Genomic DNA, 21,309 nt, shown 5'->3' on the forward strand with positions numbered 1-21,309 from the left:
ATTCCAATGATATGTGGCATTAGGGTAATAGATAAGCAATTACAGCTAAAAGCTCCTGTAAAGAAGGTTTCAGTATGGGAATTGCTGCATGCACTGAGGCTCACTTGATGCTATATTGACACGTTATGACATTGGTAAATGCTATGGATTAAAGAAGACTTGTCACCTCTCATGCCTGACATGCCTGTGTTACTAAATACTTGTATTCCTTATGAAAAAGAAAAGCAGGGCAACTTTGCTGGAGCACTTCTCTATTGTGATGTTATTTCTCCTGGAATTGCTAGACTTTGCAATTCATCTTGTCAGTAAGGATGTGTCAGGGTTGGTTCACATCTGCATTTGGTATTCCATTTGGGGGAGTCCGCATAGGGACTCCCCCGAACGGACTACCAAACGCATTTGCAAGCAGTGTGCAGTGAAAGCATAAGGACCACATAGACTATAATGGGGTCCGTGTGCTTGCCTCGAGATCTCCGCAGGAAACATGCGGAGAGGAAAGTAGTTCACAATCTACTTTCCTCTCCTCATACTAAGTGCAGAGATCGCGTGGCAAGCACACGGACCCCAGTATAGTCTATGGGGTCTGTGTGCTTTCACTGCACACTGCTTGCAAATGTGTTTGGTATTCTGTTTAGGGGAGTCCCTATGTGGACTCCCCGAATGGATTACTGAACGCAGATGTGAACAAGGGGTCACAACAAACTGACTGCACTGAATGGACATGCCCCTTTGAGAAGGGAAATAGTAACACCCAGTTGTAAATGTAGTCATATATTCCGAGGAGGGATGACAGAGGAATAGTAGAAAGCAGAGTTGATACTCTGTTGTTTTATTTTGGCTTCTACAAGTAGTTACAGACTTCTTAGGTGAACTGATGTGGCAGGCATCTTTAAATGTTGGTACAAACCCAAATCTCAGTATTTATCCACAACTGCACTGTATAGAACAGGGGTAGGGAACCTCAGGCTCTCCAGCTGCTGTGAAACTACAACTCCCAGCATGCTCCATTCACTTCCATGGGAGCTACAAGAACAGCAGGGCAAGTATGCATGCTGGGAGTTGTAGTTTTGCAACAGCTGGAGAGCCATAGGTTCCCTACCCCTGGTATAGAACAATGGTCTCCATCCTGTGGCTCTCCAGCCTTTGACATTCAATACTTGCTGGGAGTTGCAGTTTATGTTCATGCATAGAATCTGAAAAATTCTGCTTTAAGAAATCAGTGATAGAATTTTTTTCGCTTTACTAAATATACCAATACACAATTTGCAAATTCTGCACTGGCCAGACAGTAAATTTCCCATTCATTTTAGGCCCCCACTTTGGTAAATACTATGGATAAAATTTCTTTGGACTAAATTTACCATTCAATTAGGCCCCACTTTGAGAAAAACGCCATAATTTGGCCACGGTGAAAACCAAGGCGTTCCAGTAAAGTGGATGGGATTCTGGCTAATGGGATTCCTCTGTGTGAACATATATGAAGAGCTACAGGGTGTAGATCACTGGTAAAAGGAGCAAATCAATATTCAGACCTCAAGATAAGTGTCTATTTTGTGTCCTGTATCTGAAATATTTTTCTAATGAAAGTTTTCCTCATGTGATTTGTGCTGTTTTTTTGCTATTGTTTCTTGTATTTTTTAAATAAAATACTGATCTTATTAAATTCAGGTAAATGGATTGTGGTCCTTTCTCTGGTATTATTGTATTTAAACATATAATAACCCGTATTTTCTGTAATGGTAGTGTCTTCAAACTAAAGATATAAAATCCGGTCTAATGAAGTCTCAGGTGCATTGAGTCTAATGTTCAGTATGAGTCTACAAAATGGTTTTCCATAATGTATCCAGTTCTTTAAAGAACCAATCATCCTGAATTCGTTCATTACGCCTGATGAAAGTGTTCCAGAAGCCGGCTCAGGCTGTATTACCTCTCTTTACAGAGTATGTATATTATTGTAGAAAAAAAGAAGGGAAATCTTTTACAAAAAAGGAGACTGTGCCAAGGTGAAAATCCAATCTAGTATATGCAAAAAATATTCATATCCTGCATGGACTGATATACCAAGGTAAGTGCAACCTTAGGGCTTATTAATCTTTTAAAAATTGATGTAAATTTGTAAATATTCCAGACGCTGCGGTGTATTTTTAGTAACCTCTGTTATAGGTATATATAGGTAGAGTTATCCTATAGTTGGAATAGGAAACTGCTGCTTTACCACCACTAATAAAAGTAAAGTGAGTAAGTAGTTCCACATCCAACATGTAAACTATGCTGAGAGCGGCACGCTCCAGGAAGCAGCTAATCTGCGGGGTTCCAGCAGTCAGACCCCTGCTAATGTAAGAATAGGCCATCAAATTTCAATAGGTAAATAACCTATTTAGCTAATTTTCATGAAAATGGAGTTGCAATGCAAAATAAGAAAGGCAACTTTGGAAAATGTAGAAGCCGCCCTACAAGATACTGTCATCGGTTTGATACTTATTTTTCTACTGACAAAACTCCCTTTAAGGATGTTGTGAAAAGCAGCATAATCTTAGGCCTCGTTCACATCTGCGTTGGTAATCCGTTTGGGGGTTTCCACACAGAACATGCAGACAGAAAAGTAGTTCTTGATCTGCAGAGACTGTGCGGAAAGCACACAGACCCCATTATAGTCTATTCACTTTCACTGTACACCGCTTGCCAATGCGCTTGGTAGTCCATTTGGGGAGGGGGGGGGGACTCCCATAAATGGATTAAAAAACGCAGATGTGAATGAGGCCTAAGGCTCCATGCACACAACTGTATTTTTTTCAGTGTGCTGCCTAGTCTGTTGTTGCAGATGTTTGATATAATGTATATAGATAGCCTGTAATGTCAATTCTATTGTACATTGTGAGATTACACCCTATACAATGCATAGGATAAAATCCCCATGTAACTACTTTACAAAGGATGAAGTATGTTGTGAAAATCTATGGCAATTTTCCATAAGGATTAGAGATGAGCGAACAGTGTTCTATCGAACTCATGTTCGATCGGATATTAGGCTGTTCGGCATGTTCGAATCGAATCGAACACCGCGTGGTAAAGTGCGCCATTACTCGATTCCCCTCCCACCTTCCCTGGCGCCTTTTTTGCTCCAATAACAGCGCAGGGTAGGTGGGACAGGAACTACGACACCGGTGACGTTGAAAAAAGTAGGCAAAACCCATTGGCTGCCGAAAACATGTGACCTCTAATTTAAAAGAACAGCGCCGCCCAGCTTCGCGTCATTCTGAGCTTGCAATTCACCGAGGACGGAGGTTTCCGTCCAGCTAGCTAGGGCTTAGATTCTGGGTAGGCAGGGACAGGCTAGGATAGGAAGGAGAAGACAACCAACAGCTCTTGTAAGAGCTAAATTCCAGGGAGAAGCTTGTCAGTGTAACGTGGCACTGACGGGCTCAATCGCCGCAACCCAGCTTTCCCAGGATCCTGAATGGAATACACTGTCAGTGTATTCCCGTATACCCGATATATACCCCGATACCCGTTCCAACGGTGTGCCCCCCCACCTTCACCCCAGAAATACCCTGCAAGTCCCCTAGCAATAGAATTGGGGCTATATACACCCACAATTTTTACTACTGGTATACAGTGCCATTGTCTGACTGGGAATTCAAAGAATATATTGGGAATACAAATACCCTCATTTCTTGCTACTGCCATATAGTGCCAGTTTCTGACTGGTAATTCAAAGAATATATTGGGGTTACGTGCACCCACAATTTTTACTACTGGTATACAGTGCCATTGTCTGACTGGGAATTCAAAGAATATATTGGGAATACAAATACCCTCATTTCTTGCTACTGCCATATAGTGCCAGTGTCTGACTGGGAATTCAAAGAATATATTGGGGTTACGTGCACCCACAATTTTTACTACTGGTATACAGTGCCATTGTCTGACTGGGAATTCAAAGAGTATATTGGGAATACAAATACCCTCATTTCTTGCTACTGCCATATAGTGCCAGTTTCTGACTGGGAATTCAAAGAATATATTGGGGTTACGTGCACCCACAATTTTTACTACTGGTATACAGTGCCATTGTCTGACTGGGAATTCAAAGAGTATATTGGGAATACAAATACCCTCATTTCTTGCTACTGCCATATAGTGCCAGTTTCTGACTGGGAATTCAAAGAATATATTGGGGTTACGTGCACCCACAATTTTTACTACTGGTATACAGTGCCATTGTCTGACTGGGAATTCAAAGAATATATTGGGGTTATAAATACCCTCATTTCTTGCTACTGCCATATAGTGCCAGTTTCTGACTGGTAATTCAAAGAATATATTGGGGTTACGTGCACCCACAATTTTTACTACTGGTATACAGTGCCATTGTCTGACTGGGAATTCAAAGAGTATATTGGGAATACAAATACCCTCATTTCTTGCTACTGCCATATAGTGCCAGTTTCTGACTGGGAATTCAAAGAATATATTGGGGTTACGTGCACCCACAATTTTTACTACTGGTATACAGTGCCATTGTCTGACTGGGAATTCAAAGAGTATATTGGGAATACAAATACCCTCATTTCTTGCTACTGCCATATAGTGCCAGTTTCTGACTGGTAATTCAAAGAATATATTGGGGTTACGTGCACCCACAATTTTTACTACTGGTATACAGTGCCATTGTCTGACTGGGAATTCAAAGAGTATATTGGGAATACAAATACCCTCATTTCTTGCTACTGCCATATAGTGCCAGTTTCTGACTGGGAATTCAAAGAATATATTGGGGTTACGTGCACCCACAATTTTTACTACTGGTATACAGTGCCATTGTCTGACTGGGAATTCAAAGAGTATATTGGGAATACAAATACCCTCATTTCTTGCTACTGCCATATAGTGCCAGTTTCTGACTGGGAATTCAAAGAATATATTGGGGTTACGTGCACCCACAATTTTTACTACTGGTATACAGTGCCATTGTCTGACTGGGAATTCAAAGAGTATATTGGGAATACAAATACCCTCATTTCTTGCTACTGCCATATAGTGCCAGTTTCTGACTGGGAATTCAAAGAATATATTGGGGTTACGTGCACCCACAATTTTTACTACTGGTATACAGTGCCATTGTCTGACTGGGAATTCAAAGAGTATATTGGGAATACAAATACCCTCATTTCTTGCTACTGCCATATAGTGCCAGTTTCTGACTGGGAATTCAAAGAATATATTGGGGTTACGTGCACCCACAATTTTTACTACTGGTATACAGTGCCATTGTCTGACTGGGAATTCAAAGAGTATATTGGGAATACAAATACCCTCATTTCTTGCTACTGCCATATAGTGCCAGTTTCTGACTGGGAATTCAAAGAATATATTGGGGTTACGTGCACCCACAATTTTTACTACTGGTATACAGTGCCATTGTCTGACTGGGAATTCAAAGAGTATATTGGGAATACAAATACCCTCATTTCTTGCTACTGCCATATAGTGCCAGTTTCTGACTGGGAATTCAAAGAATATATTGGGGTTACGTGCACCCACAATTTTTACTACTGGTATACAGTGCCATTGTCTGACTGGGAATTCAAAGAGTATATTGGGAATACAAATACCCTCATTTCTTGCTACTGCCATATAGTGCCAGTTTCTGACTGGGAATTCAAAGAATATATTGGGGTTACGTGCACCCACAATTTTTACTACTGGTATACAGTGCCATTGTCTGACTGGGAATTCAAAGAGTATATTGGGAATACAAATACCCTCATTTCTTGCTACTGCCATATAGTGCCAGTTTCTGACTGGGAATTCAAAGAATATATTGGGGTTACGTGCACCCACAATTTTTACTACTGGTATACAGTGCCATTGTCTGACTGGGAATTCAAAGAGTATATTGGGAATACAAATACCCTCATTTCTTGCTACTGCCATATAGTGCCAGTTTCTGACTGGGAATTCAAAGAATATATTGGGGTTACGTGCACCCACAATTTTTACTACTGGTATACAGTGCCATTGTCTGACTGGGAATTCAAAGAATATATTGGGGTTATAAATACCCTCATTTCTTGCTACTGCCATATAGTGCCAGTTTCTGACTGGTAATTCAAAGAATATATTGGGGTTACGTGCACCCACAATTTTTACTACTGGTATACAGTGCCATTGTCTGACTGGGAATTCAAAGAGTATATTGGGAATACAAATACCCTCATTTCTTGCTACTGCCATATAGTGCCAGTTTCTGACTGGGAATTCAAAGAATATATTGGGGTTACGTGCACCCACAATTTTTACTACTGGTATACAGTGCCATTGTCTGACTGGGAATTCAAAGAGTATATTGGGAATACAAATACCCTCATTTCTTGCTACTGCCATATAGTGCCAGTTTCTGACTGGGAATTCAAAGAATATATTGGGGTTACGTGCACCCACAATTTTTACTACTGGTATACAGTGCCATTGTCTGACTGGGAATTCAAAGAGTATATTGGGAATACAAATACCCTCATTTCTTGCTACTGCCATATAGTGCCAGTTTCTGACTGGGAATTCAAAGAATATATTGGGGTTACGTGCACCCACAATTTTTACTACTGGTATACAGTGCCATTGTCTGACTGGGAATTCAAAGAATATATTGGGGTTACGTGCACCCACAATTTTTACTACTGGTATACAGTGCCAATTTCTAACTAGGAATTCAAAATGCGCAAGGCTCCCGGAAAGGGACGTGGACGAGGCCGTGGGCGAGGTCGGGGGAATGGTTCTGGGGAGCAAGGTAGCAGTGAAGCCACAGGGCGTCCCGTGCCTACTCCTGTGGGGCAGCAAGCATTGCGCCACTCCACAGTGCCAGGGTTGCTTGCCACATTAACTAAACTGCAGGGTACAAACCTTAGTAGGCCCGAGAACCAGGAACAGGTCTTGCAATGGCTGTCAGAGAACGCTTACAGCACATTGTCCAGCAGCCAGTCAGACTCTGCCTCCTCTCCTCCTATTACCCAACAGTCTTGTCTTCCTTCCTCCCAAAATTCCGAAGCTTTACAGAACAATAACCCAAACTGTCCCTGCTCCCCAGAGCTGTTCTCCGCTCCTTTCATTGTCCCTCAACCTGCCTCTCCACGTCACGATTCCACGAACCTAACAGAGGAGCATCTGTGTCCAGATGCTCAAACACTAGAGTCTCCTCCATCTCCGTTCGATTTGGTGGTGGATGACCAGCAACCCACCCTCATCGACGATGATGTGACGCAGTTGCCGTCAGGGCATCCAGTTGACCGGCGCATTGTGCGGGAGGAGGAGATGAGACAGGAGTTGGAAGAGGAAGTGGTGGATGATGAGGACACTGACCCGACCTGGACAGGGGGGATGTCAAGCGGGGAAAGTAGTGTGGATGTTGAGGCAGGTGCAGCACCAAAAAGGGTAGCTAGAGGCAGAGGCAGAGGTCAGCAGCTTAGGCGAAGCCAGGCCACACCCGGAATCTCCCAAGATGTTCCAGTTCGTACCCAGCCCCGAAAAACTCCCACCTCGAGGGCACGTTTCTCGAAGGTGTGGAGTTTTTTCAAGGAATGCGCCGAGGACAGATATAGTGTTGTCTGCACAATTTGCCTCTCGAAATTGATTAGGGGCTCTGAGAAGAGCAACCTGTCCACCACTTCAATGCGCCGTCATTTGGAATCCAAGCACTGGAATCAGTGGCAGGCAGCAACGGCAGGACAAAGGCCGCCTGCCGTTCACGCCACTGCCACTGCCTCTGCCTCTGCCTCTGCCACTGCCACTGCTGACTGTGCTGGCGATGCACTCCAGAGGACGAGCCAGGACACCACTTCATCTGCCTCCGCCACTTTGTTGACTTCTACCTCATCCTCCCCTGGTCCTGTCTTATCTCCTTCTCCTGCACCATCAAAGGCACCATCAGGCGTTTCTTTACAACAACCCACCATCTCTCAGACATTGGAGCGGCGGCAGAAATACACTGCTAACCACCCACACGCGCAAGCCTTGAACGCCAACATCGCTAAACTGCTGGCCCAGGAGATGTTGGCGTTCCGGCTTGTTGAAACTCCCGCCTTCCTGGACCTGATGGCAACTGCGGCACCTCGCTATGCCGTCCCTAGCCGTCACTACTTCTCCCGGTGTGCCGTCCCCGCCTTGCACCAGCACGTGTCACTCAACATCAGGCGGGCCCTTAGTTCCGCGCTTTGCACAAAGGTCCACTTGACCACCGACGCGTGGACAAGTGCATGCGGACAGGGACGCTACATTTCACTGACGGCACACTGGGTGAATGTAGTTGAGGCTGGGACTGCTTCCCAAACTGGCCCGGTGTACCTCGTCTCCCCGCCTAACATTCCTGGCAGGGACACGAGAAGAACACCCCCCTCCTCCTCCTCCTCTACCGCCTCCTCCTCCGCCACCGCCTCCTCCTCCGCCACCGCCTCCTCCTCCGCTGTTAGATTGACCCCAGCTACGAGTTGGAAACGTTGCAGCACTGGCGTTGGTAGACGTCAGCAGGCTGTGCTGAAGCTGATCAGCTTGGGGGACAGACAGCACACTGCCTCCGAGGTGAGGGATGCCCTCCTCGATGAGACGGCAATATGGTTTGAGCCGCTGCACCTGGGCCCAGGCATGGTCGTTTGTGATAACGGCCGGAACCTGGTAGCAGCTCTGGAGCTTGCCGGACTCCAACATGTTCCATGCCTGGCCCACGTCTTCAACCTAGTGGTGCAACGTTTCCTAAAGAGCTACCCCAATGTTCCAGAGCTACTGGTGAAAGTGCGGCGCATGTGCGCCCACTTTCGCAAGTCGACAGTAGCCGCTGCTAGCTTAAAATCTCTCCAGCAACGCCTGCATGTGCCACAACACCGGCTTTTGTGCGACGTCCCCACACGCTGGAACTCAACGTTTCAGATGTTGAATAGAGTGGTTGAGCAGCAGAGACCTTTGATGGAATACCAGCTACAAAACCCTAGGGTGCCACAAAGTCAGCTGCCTCAGTTTCACATCCATGAGTGGCCATGGATGAGAGACCTTTGTGACATCCTACGGGTCTTTGAGGAGTCCACAAGGAGGGTGAGCTCTGAGGATGCGATGGTGAGCCTTACAATCCCGCTCTTGTGTGTTCTGAGAGAATCCCTGATTGACATCAGGGATAACTCAGATCACACAGAGGAGTTAGGGATAGCATCCGATCCGTCACAGCTGGAGAGTAGGTCCACACATCTGTCCGCTTCACTGCGTTTAATGGAGGAGGAGGAGGAGGAGGAGGAGGAAGAAGAGTTGTCCGATGATGTGATGGTGATACAGGAGGCTTCCGGGCAACTTCGAATCGTCCCATTGTTGCAGCGCGGATGGGTAGACATGGAGGATGAGGAGGAAATGGAGATTGAACTTTCCGGTGGGGCCAGAGGAGTCATGCCAACTAACACTGTGGCAGACATGGCTGAGTTCATGTTGGGGTGCTTTACAACCGACAAGCGTATTGTCAAAATCATGGAGGACAACCAGTACTGGATCTTTGCTATCCTTGACCCCCGGTATAAAAACAACATCTCGTCTTTTATTCCGGTAGAGGGGAGGGCCAATCGCATCAATGCTTGCCACAGGCAATTGGTGCAGAATATGATGGAGATGTTTCCAGCATGTGACGTTGGCGGCAGGGAGGGCAGTTCCTCCAGTAGGCAACCAAGTTCTCACCGGTCCACACAAACGAGGGGCACACTGTCTAAGGTCTGGGACACCTTGATGGCACCCCCTCGCCAAAGTGCCGCCACGGAGGGTCCTAGTGTCACCAGGCGTGAGAAGTATAGGCGCATGTTGCGGGAATACCTTTCCGACCACAGCCCTGTCCTCTCCGACCCCTCTGCGCCCTACACGTATTGGGTGTCGAAGTTGGACCTGTGGCTTGAACTTGCCCTATATGCCTTGGAGGTGCTGTCCTGTCCTGCCGCCAGCGTCCTATCTGAGAGGGTGTTCAGTGCAGCCGGTGGCATCATCACTGACAAGCGCACCCGTCTGTCAGCTGAGAGTGCCGACCGGCTCACTTTGATAAAAATGAACCACCACTGGATAGAGCCTTCATTTTTGTGCCCACCTGTGTAAAGCACCCCAACATGAAACTCCATGTCTGTACTCAACCTCTCCAATTCCTCCGCATCCTCATACTCATCCACCATAAGCGTTGCACAATTCTGCTAATACTAGGCTCCCTCCAACATGATTTCCCCCAACTCTGCTGGTTAGAGGCTCCCTCCACCCTGATTTCCACCAACTCTGCTGGTTAGAGGCTCCCTCCACCCTGCTTTCCCACAACTCTGCTGGTTAGAGGCTCCTTCCACCATGAATTTGCCCAAACTGGGCTGTTTAGAGGCTCCCTCCACCATGAATTGGTCCAAACTGGGTTTTTTAGAGGCTCCCTCCACCATGAATTGGTCCAAACTGGGCTGGTTAGAGGCTCCCTCCACCATGAATTGGTCCAAACTGGGCTGGTTAGAGGCTCCCTCCACCATGAATTGGTCCAAACTGGGCTGGTTAGAGGCTCCCTCCACAATTAATTGGTCCAAACTGGGCTAATTAGAGGCTCCCTCCACCATGAATTGGTCCAAACTGGGTTTTTTAGAGGCTCCCTCCACCATGAATTTGCCCAAACTGGGCTGTTTAGAGGCTCCCTCCACCATGAATTGGTCCAAACTGGGCTGGTTAGAGGCTCCCTCCACCATGAATTTCCCAAAACTTGGCTGTTTAGAGGCTCCCTCCACCATTAATTGGTCCAAACTGGGCTGGTTAGACGCTCCCTCCACCATGAATTTGCCCAAACTGGGGTGGTTAGAGGCTCCCTCCACCATTAATTGGTCCAAACTGGGCTGGTTAGAGGCTCCCTCCACAATTAATTGGTCCAAACTGGGCTAATTAGAGGCTCCCTCCACCATGAATTGGTCCAAACTGGGTTTTTTAGAGGCTCCCTCCACCATGAATTTGCCCAAACTGGGCTGTTTAGAGGCTCCCTCCACCATGAATTGGTCCAAACTGGGCTGGTTAGAGGCTCCCTCCACCATGAATTGGTCCAAACTGGGCTGGTTAGAGGCTCCCTCCACCATGAATTTCCCAAAACTTGGCTGTTTAGAGGCTCCCTCCACCATTAATTGGTCCAAACTGGGCTGGTTAGAGGCTCCCTCCACCATGAATTTGCCCAAACTGGGCTGTTTAGAGGCTCCCTCCACCATGAATTTGCCCAAACTGGGCTGGTTAGAGGCTCCCTCCACCATGAATTGGTCCAAACTGGGCTGGTTAGAGGCTCCCTCCACCATGAATTTGCCCAAACTGGGCTGTTTAGAGGCTCCCTCCACCATGAATTTGCCCAAACTGGGCTGGTTAGAGGCTCCCTCCACCATGAATTGGTCCAAACGGGTTTTTAGAGGCTCCCTTCACCATGAATTGGTCCAAACTTGGCTGTTTAGAGGCTCCCTCCACCATGAATTTGCCCAAACTGGGCTGGTTAGAGGCTCCCTCCACCATGAATTTCCCAAAACTTGGCTGTTTAGAGGCTCCCTCCACCATTAATTGGTCCAAACTGGGCTGGTTAGAGGCTCCCTCCACCATGAATTTGCCCAAACTGGGCTGTTTAGAGGCTCCCTCCACCATGAATTTGCCCAAACTGGGCTGGTTAGAGGCTCCCTCCACCATGAATTTCCCAAAACTTGGCTGTTTAGAGGCTCCCTCCACCATTAATTGGTCCAAACTGGGCTGGTTAGAGGCTCCCTCCACCATGAATTTGCCCAAACTGGGGTGGTTAGAGGCTCCCTCCACCATTAATTGGTCCAAACTGGGCTGGTTAGAGGCTCCCTCCACAATTAATTGGTCCAAACTGGGCTAATTAGAGGCTCCCTCCACCATGAATTGGTCCAAACTGGGTTTTTTAGAGGCTCCCTCCACCATGAATTTGCCCAAACTGGGCTGTTTAGAGGCTCCCTCCACCATGAATTGGTCCAAACTGGGCTGGTTAGAGGCTCCCTCCACCATGAATTGGTCCAAACTGGGCTGGTTAGAGGCTCCCTCCACCATGAATTTCCCAAAACTTGGCTGTTTAGAGGCTCCCTCCACCATTAATTGGTCCAAACTGGGCTGGTTAGAGGCTCCCTCCACCATGAATTTGCCCAAACTGGGCTGTTTAGAGGCTCCCTCCACCATGAATTTGCCCAAACTGGGCTGGTTAGAGGCTCCCTCCACCATGAATTGGTCCAAACTGGGCTGGTTAGAGGCTCCCTCCACCATGAATTTGCCCAAACTGGGCTGTTTAGAGGCTCCCTCCACCATGAATTTGCCCAAACTGGGCTGGTTAGAGGCTCCCTCCACCATGAATTTCCCAAAACTTGGCTGTTTAGAGGCTCCCTCCACCATGAATTGGTCCAAACGGGTTTTTAGAGGCTCCCTTCACCATGAATTGGTCCAAACTTGGCTGGTTAGAGGCTCCCTCCACCATGAATTTGCCCAAACTGGGCTGTTTAGAGGCTCCCTCCACCATGAATTGGTCCAAACTGGGCTGGTTAGAGGCTCCCTCCACCATGAATTTCCCAAAACTTGGCTGTTTAGAGGCTCCCTCCACCATTAATTGGTCCAAACTGGGCTGGTTAGACGCTCCCTCCACCATGAATTTGCCCAAACTGGGGTGGTTAGAGGCTCCCTCCACCATTAATTGGTCCAAACTGGGCTGGTTAGAGGCTCCCTCCACAATTAATTGGTCCAAACTGGGCTAATTAGAGGCTCCCTCCACCATGAATTGGTCCAAACTGGGTTTTTTAGAGGCTCCCTCCACCATGAATTTGCCCAAACTGGGCTGTTTAGAGGCTCCCTCCACCATGAATTGGTCCAAACTGGGCTGGTTAGAGGCTCCCTCCACCATGAATTGGTCCAAACTGGGCTGGTTAGAGGCTCCCTCCACCATGAATTTCCCAAAACTTGGCTGTTTAGAGGCTCCCTCCACCATTAATTGGTCCAAACTGGGCTGGTTAGAGGCTCCCTCCACCATGAATTTGCCCAAACTGGGCTGTTTAGAGGCTCCCTCCACCATGAATTTGCCCAAACTGGGCTGGTTAGAGGCTCCCTCCACCATGAATTGGTCCAAACTGGGCTGGTTAGAGGCTCCCTCCACCATGAATTTGCCCAAACTGGGCTGTTTAGAGGCTCCCTCCACCATGAATTTGCCCAAACTGGGCTGGTTAGAGGCTCCCTCCACCATGAATTGGTCCAAACGGGTTTTTAGAGGCTCCCTTCACCATGAATTGGTCCAAACTTGGCTGTTTAGAGGCTCCCTCCACCATGAATTTGCCCAAACTGGGCTTTTTAGAGGCTCCCTCCACCATGAATTTGCCCAAACTGGGCTGGTTAGAGGCTCCCTCCACCATGAATTGGTCCAAACTGGGCTGGTTAGAGGCTCCCTCCACCATGAATTTGCCCAAACTGGGCTGTTTAGAGGCTCCCTCCACCATGAATTTGCCCAAACTGGGCTGGTTAGAGGCTCCCTCCACCATGAATTGGTCCAAACGGGTTTTTAGAGGCTCCCTTCACCATGAATTGGTCCAAACTTGGCTGTTTAGAGGCTCCCTCCACCATGAATTGGTCCAAACTGGGGTGGTTAGAGGCTCCCTCCACCATGAATTTGCCCAAACTGGGCTGTTTAGAGGCTCCCTCCACCATGAATTGGTCCAAACTGGGTTTTTTAGAGGCTCCCTCCACCATGAATTGGTCCAAACTGGGCTGGTTAGAGGCTCCCTCCACCATGAATTGGTCCAAACTGGGGTGGTTAGAGGCTCCCTCCACCATTAATTGGTCCAAACTGGGCTGGTTAGAGGCTCCCTCCACCATTAATTGGTCCAAACTGGGCTGGTTAGAGGCTCCCTCCACCATGAATTTGCCCAAACTGGGCTGGTTAGAGGCTCCCTCCACCATGAATTGGTCCAAACTGGGGTTTTTAGAGGCTCCCTCCACCATGAATTGGTCCAAACTGGGGTTTTTAGAGTCTCCCTCCACCATGAATTGGTCCAAACTGGGGTTTTTAGAGGCTCCCTCCACCATGAATTTGCCCAAACTCTGCTGGTTAGAGGCTCAATCCACCCTGATTTTCAAAACAAATGTTGGTGCCAACCTCAACTTACTACAAGGGCCAAATTCACTGCTGGTGACAAGCTCTCCTCACTGCAAGTGCCAAATACACATGTTTCAAGGTGTTTTCCTACTGTCAGAGAGGTGGTATTGAGTGTGTAAAGTGTGTAGTTGTTAGGCTGTGATGTTGGGGTAATAGAGGGTCTTTGGTGTGTTAGATGCCCCCAGACATGCTTCCCCTGCTGTCCCAGTGTCATTCCAGAGGTGTTGGCATCATTTCCTGGGGTGTCATAGTGGACTTGGTGACCCTCCAGACACGGATTTGGGTTTCCCCCTTAACGAGTATCTGTTCCCCATAGACTATAATGGGGTTCGAAACCCGTTCGAACACACGAACATTGAGCGGCTGTTCGAATCGAATTTCGAACCTCGAACATTTTAGTGTTCGCTCATCTCTAATAAGGATGAATAAACTGTAGGTTTGAGAAATCTTTGCAGGTTTCTTTGCAGGTTGTGAAAAGTGTTTTGTAAGCTTCTTTCACCTGTACAGTATCGCTCTCCAAATTGCCATAGATCTGCAGTTTAAACTCTCAATGTCTGACACAATATCGTATGCCAGCCTTAATAAACAGCACAACTGGTGCAGAGGCTGAGAGATGTATGAAGAGGCTGCGGGCATTGGAGGTCCCGCACCAGAATGGAAATGTGCACCAGGTAGGAACTGGTAAATGTGTTGTGTGAGGTGCGGATCAGTGTTATAGGCACATGTTTAATGCAAGAAAGGACCTTGTGTCAATATCATCTCTCCACACAGGGGCAACACGGTGGCTCAGTGGTTAGCACTGCAGCCTTGCAGCACTGGAGACCTGGGTTCAAATCATGCCAGGAGCAACATCTGCAAGGAGTTTGTATGTTCTCCCTGTGTTTGCGTGGATTTCCTCCCATTCTACAAAGACCCTACTGATAGGAAAAAAAACAAAAAAACATTGTGATCCCTATACGGAGCTCACAATCTACATAAAGAAAGTATATCATCCCTCCACACCAGTCCCCCCCCCCCCCCCCCAATGTCTGAACATGACCTAATGCTACATAGTGGTAAGTACAGTATTGCATTCTTCAAAGTATGGGTGATATACAGAAGTGTAATGATTGATAATATTACTTACCCTGTTTCCCCGAAAATAAGACACCCCCCCCCTTCACCTTCTGGATCACATACAACTGGCAGTCATGCCGGCACTCCGCTAATTGTTCCCCGCTTTGTTTGCCGATTGTTCCCCGCTCCAGCCGCTGCATAAAACATCCCCCGAAAATAAGAAAGGTCATATATTTCGTTAGATAATTAATTATAAGAACATGTCTTATTTTCGGGGAAACAGGGTATGTGTGATACTGAAACCAATTGATTCTTATTTATGCTTCAAAATTGTTCTGTTGCGGAAAATTTGCCATGAAAAAAATGTATTTCTAGGTAAAAAAAAAAAGCCATAACTGTTTATGTCTCACTCTTTTCTCGCAAACATTCTTAGGGCCCCTTCACACGGAGGATAAGCTGGCTGATTCTGAACGTGTAAATGTTCCGAATCAGCGGCGTTATAAACAGATCCCATTACTTTCTATGGGAGCCGGCATACGTGTGCTCCCCATAGAAATGAATGGAAAAAAGCAGCCCATTCATTTCTATGGGGAGTGCAAGTATGCCGGCTCCCATAGAAAGCAATGGGATCTGTTTATAACGCCGCTGATTCGGAACATTTACACGTTCAGAATCAGCCAGCGCATACTCCGTGTGAAGGGGCCCTTACAAAGATTAGCATGTTCATAGTACCGAGGAAAATATTCATCTCTACAGATGAGTAAGGGTCCGTACCTCATCCTTCCTCCCTAGTATATAAAGTATCTCTGATGGTAAGTTCACACTGAGTTTTTTGGTCAGGATTTTGAGGCCGTATTCGCTTCAAAATCCTGACCAAAAAGACGCCTCCCATTGAAAGAAGCCCATTGCACCAGCTCCCAGACAAAGAAGCAAGGTGCTCATTCTTCAGGCCGATTTGCCTCGCGATTCGGCCCGAAGACTCACCCTCCTCCAGACTAGGTCCATTCATTGGGACTAATCTGGAATGGAGCATGCAACTGGATGCCTGTGTAATGCACTGGCTTTCAGTCGTGGCTACCCGGCTTTTGGATCGGAACCTGAGGCGGCCTCCGCCCCAGATTCCGATCCGAAAAACCCTGTGTGAACTTATCCTAAGTGTCCTGCAGACATTGCTGAACTTTCCAGAAATGGTTCTAGTAGGCAGTAAATGGGCCCAGAAGAGTTCACTATAACAGCTACTATAACATGCAAGTGAACTCTTTGGTGCAATGATAGTGTTGCTTTTGCTCCAAAGAGGTAAGCTTCAATGCCCTTGTTGCTTGCAAATTTATATTAACAAAAATAGCAATGGAGCCTCCAATTCACAAGAGGATAACACGGATTGATTCAGGTGACCCTCACCCATCTATCTGTGGGGTGGGGTTTATACACTGGGTTGTGGGGATAGACTCCCAAAACTGACATGGGCAACAGTTCAGTTCATGCTACCTATGACAAAATACTTCAGAAACGATTGATGATACATGTACTGTAATATGGTTATATAACTGCATTTGCATCAACACAAGTCAGTCTAAGCAAAACTATCACAGGAAAGCTAAGTTCACATCTGCGCTGGAGACTCCGCTGCAGAAACCACCAGAAATCAGCGGAGAGAAAAGTTCTGCTTGGAGGAGTTTTCTCTCCACTGGTTTCAGTACGAAAACACCCGTCTATAATGTAGTCCGGCTCTCTGTCATTCGCGTCCCCTGGCGGATCCCATAGCGCACAAATGAACCTAGCCTAAAATGTGTCCAAATTAGTACAAGAACAAAAAATAGTCACACAAAGACAAATGAGATATAGCATAAATTTTATTATATGGTGAGGAACATTGCAAAGAAAAGAAAAGCAAATAGAATCTTTGGCACTTGAGATATTACTGCTCAATTGATCCTTATAGTCTTATGAAAACTTTGTGTTCACATTTTAATTACAGATCATTCTGGATGGCGGTCACATAATTAAATAAAGGTCTAAGGGCCACAAACCTTTACTGTTTTTCATGTTCCTACTTTTCATATACTTCCTTTTTTTTCTCCAATTTTAGGGGCACAGATCTTGGTGACATTACATTGAATGAGCCCTTGTACTGCCAACAATAGTCAGTGAATGCGCACATGAATCATGGCGGTCAACATCCATTTCCTTCATATTAAAGCTTAGTGATACAGAACATAGTAACATGACTGAGGCCTGCAGTTCTGATGTATGGTCACTAACGCCTGATAATGGAATAATATAGCATAGCGGGTTGTAGGTACCCAGCGTTACTGAAGGTTCACAACGTTTGAGGATATATTGAAGATACATGGTTTCATCTCTAATGTTAGACAATAGTTGTTTCAGGGGATTTAAGGGTTAACTTCTAATATTTAATTTTGTGGTCGACTCTACCTGGTCACTCAAGGAATCTCACCTGAATATTGCCAATAGGGCTGTGCTGATGTCAGACTATGGATCTATTCATACAACTGTTGTGAAAAACAGCCATAAAAATGAACACTTTTCATGGCTGTTTTGTATCTGAGTGGTACCTGGCCTCAGGGGTCTCCCATAGATTTTAGTCAGGGGTTCATGAAAATGGCCATTAAAAGAGAACGTCAAAAAATCGGTCATGTAAATACCCCATTCATATGTACTGAATTCAATACAGTCAGGTGACAGACATTAAAAATCATCTATCATATCAACATCTATCAGAGCTTAAATGTGACTCTAACCATAACCCAATAGGTGTATAGACGTCCAATGCGTCAATATCAATTCAGGGGTTGCTGATATGTAAGGGATATGTAGGTTTGCCCTTTGGGTTATGTATATAGGATTAGGAGAGATAAAGGATTTTCTGTGTCTTTGATATTGACCACTTGTCCTTAGATTAGGCCATCAATATCAGATCAGTGGGGGTCTGAATTCTGGTATGCCCACTGCTTAGCTGATTATAGGGGTGCGCCACTTCAGTGACCGAAGCAGATCTCCTTCATTATCTACCAATAGCAAAAATCTTTGCACCCCCAAGTAGGCCAGATGCTTATTAACCTTCTTTATTAATTGCATCACAGAGGATGTCACGTTTCGGTCATGGACCTTCATCAGACACGTATGCTGCCTGTGGTATAGGCGCTAAGTGAACGCCGCCATAGGGAAGGTGCTTCTACTACCATATGGGTGTGTGAGGTTTTTCACTACTATTGTACTGGGTTGACAATACAACCAAGGTAAAAACTTGCCAGCTACTGCCAAAAGGACTTTGATAGAAGACGGATATCCGTAGCTTAAAATTTAACTTTTATTATCGTTCATCAGTTAAAAAAGTTACATCGTAACTTGGAGTCTGGCCTGCTATACACTCGGCGACGCGTTTCGGAACTGTCTGTTCCTTCGTCTCGAGAGCCGAGGGGGGGGGGGGGCTTTCCTCACTGCTCAGACTGTCAGAAACACCCTTCTGACAGTGAAGTGCTACGGTACCGGCACCGATAGCTCTTCACTGGGGGCACAGAACGGGAAAGCCAATGCTGAATTCAGTGCACTGTTGGCTTTCTAGCAGTGTATTAAACCGCATGTGCCCCAGATGGTGAAAGGTCCTCTTTAAGCTAGATGTGTCAGCTGAATATCTTGCCCTGTGTAAGGCGGGTATGTTGCAGGGACAGGTCTGTTTTCCAATTGGTCAAAATGGCTCAAAATTTTTTGGGTCCATTAGACTAAGTGATAAAAGAATACAGAGAACTCCATAGGTGTGAATCCCCTGTATTAATGAAGGACTCGCTCTCTGTACCCCACAATACTGGTGACTGGCATGCTATTAATATATGGCTGCTCCATACAGATGTGTTCATCCTTAACTTTCTGTAAACTTTGTTAAAGACATTTTCCAGTATCAGGATGTTGATGGAGTATAATTAGAATAGATCATCAATATCAGATATATTAGTTTGGGCCTAACCCTTAGACACCTGCTCCTTATTTTGTGCCTTGGTCTGTATATGGATTGGGGGTTATTTATTAAGACTGGCGTTCTGATGTCTTAATAAATCAGACTTACTCCTGTGCACCATAATCTAGATCTATGCCAGTCAGAAACTGGGGTAGATTTCAGCTATAACTCCCCAGTGCAGATTATAATAAATTTGTTGAGCCAAGGAGACCCTGTCCCATCTTTCTTTGGTCTCCTTGGTCTAAAACATGGTGAATAGGACACAGAAGGGACAATGTGGTACAGTCTGTGCACCAAAGATGTGCCACATTTATACCTATTTGAACCAATATGAGTTAGTAGATTCCCCCTAGTGTATATAAAGTATAAGTGCTGCAGACTATCGCAACTTCATCATAATCACTTAAATGGGAGGAAGCCATAATAACCTGCTGTGTTGCTACTAAATAGACATTTTGCAGCATAGACATTGAAGAACCTGCAGTGCCATGACCTCTCCAAGTAGTTGATCAGTGAAGGTGCTGATAGTTGGATTTCCTCGACTCAGATATTGATGAACTATTCTAAGGGTAGACCATTAACTCTGAATACTGCTTTAGAGACTCCATTATACATAAATACAGTCCTATGAAAAAGTTTGGGCACCCCTATAAATCTTAATCATTTTTAGTTCTAAATATTTTGGTGTTTGCAACAGCCATTTCAGTTTGATATATCTAATAACTGATGGACACAGTAATATTTCAGGATTGAAATGAGGTTTATTGTACTAACAGAAAATGTGCAATATGCATTAAACCAAAATTTGACCGGTGCAAAAGTATGGGCACCTCAACAGAAAAGTGACATTAATATTTGGTAGATCCTCCTTTTGCAAAGATAACAGCCTCTAGTCACTTCCTGTAGCTTTTAATCAGTTCCTGGATCCTGGATGAAGGTATTTTGGACCATTCCTCTTTACAAAACAATTCAAGTTCAGTTAAGTTTGATGGTCGCCGAGCATGGACAGCCCGCTTCAAATCATCCCACAGATGTTCAATGATATTCAGGTCTGGGGACTGGGATGGCCATTCCAGAACATTGTAATTGTTCCTCTGCATGAATGCCTGAGTCGATTTGGAGCAGTGTTTTGGATCATTGTCTTGCTGAAATATCCATCCCCGGCTTAACTTCAACTTCGTCACTGATTCTTGAACATTATTCTCAAGAATCTGCTGATACTGAGTGGAATCCATGCGACCCTCAACTTTAACAAGATTCCCGTTGCCAGCATTGGCCACATAGCCCCAAAGCATGATGGAACCTCCACCAAATTTTACAGTGGGTAGCAAGTGTTTTTCTTGGAATGCTGTTTTTTTTGGACACCACGCATAACGCCTTTTTGTATGACCAAACAACTCAATCTTTGTTTCATCAGTCCACAGGACCTTCTTCCAAAATGAAGCTGGCTTGTCCAAATGCGCTTTTGCATACCTCAGGTGACTCTGTTTGTGGCGTGCTTGCAGAAACGACTTCTTTCTCATCACTCTCCCATACAGCTTCTCCTTGTGCAAAGTGCGCTGTATTGTTGACCGATGCACAGTGACACCATCTGCAGCAAGATGATGCTGCAGCTCTTTGGAGGTGGTCTGTGGATTGTCCTTGACTGTTCTCACCATTCTTCTTCTCTGCCTTTCTGATATTTTTCTTGGCTTGCCACTTCTGGGCTTAACAAGAACTGTCTCTGTGGTCTTCCATTTCCTTACTATGTTCCTCACAGTGGAAACTGACAGGTTAAATCTCTGAGACAACTTTTTGTATCCTTCCCCTGAACAACTATGTGGAACAATCTTTGTTTTCAGATCATTTGAGAGTTGTTTTGAGTAGCCCATGATGCCACTCTTCAGAGGAGATTCAAATAGGAGAACAACTTGCAATTGGCCACCTTAAATACCTTTTCTCATGATTGGATACACCTGGCTATGAAGTTCAAAGCTCAGTGAGGTTACAAAACAAATTTTGTGCTTCAGTAAGTCAGTAAAAAAAGTAGTTAGGGGAATTCAAATCAATAAAATGATAAGGGTGCCCATACTTTTGCACCGGTCAAATTTTGGTTTAATGCATATTGCACATTTTCTGTTAGTACAAT

General features: G+C 45.7%; 1 protein-coding gene across 1 annotated transcript in view; it reads left to right on the forward strand.

The window, feature by feature from the left end:
- Positions 1 to 21,309, forward strand: part of LOC142200234 (uncharacterized) — a 312,476-nt gene that overhangs the window by 150,376 nt on the left and 140,791 nt on the right. The gene's annotated exons all lie outside the window — the stretch shown is intronic.

Source organism: Leptodactylus fuscus, chromosome 4 (assembly GCF_031893055.1).
Source record: "Leptodactylus fuscus isolate aLepFus1 chromosome 4, aLepFus1.hap2, whole genome shotgun sequence".
Lineage (NCBI taxonomy): Eukaryota > Metazoa > Chordata > Amphibia > Anura > Leptodactylidae > Leptodactylus > Leptodactylus fuscus.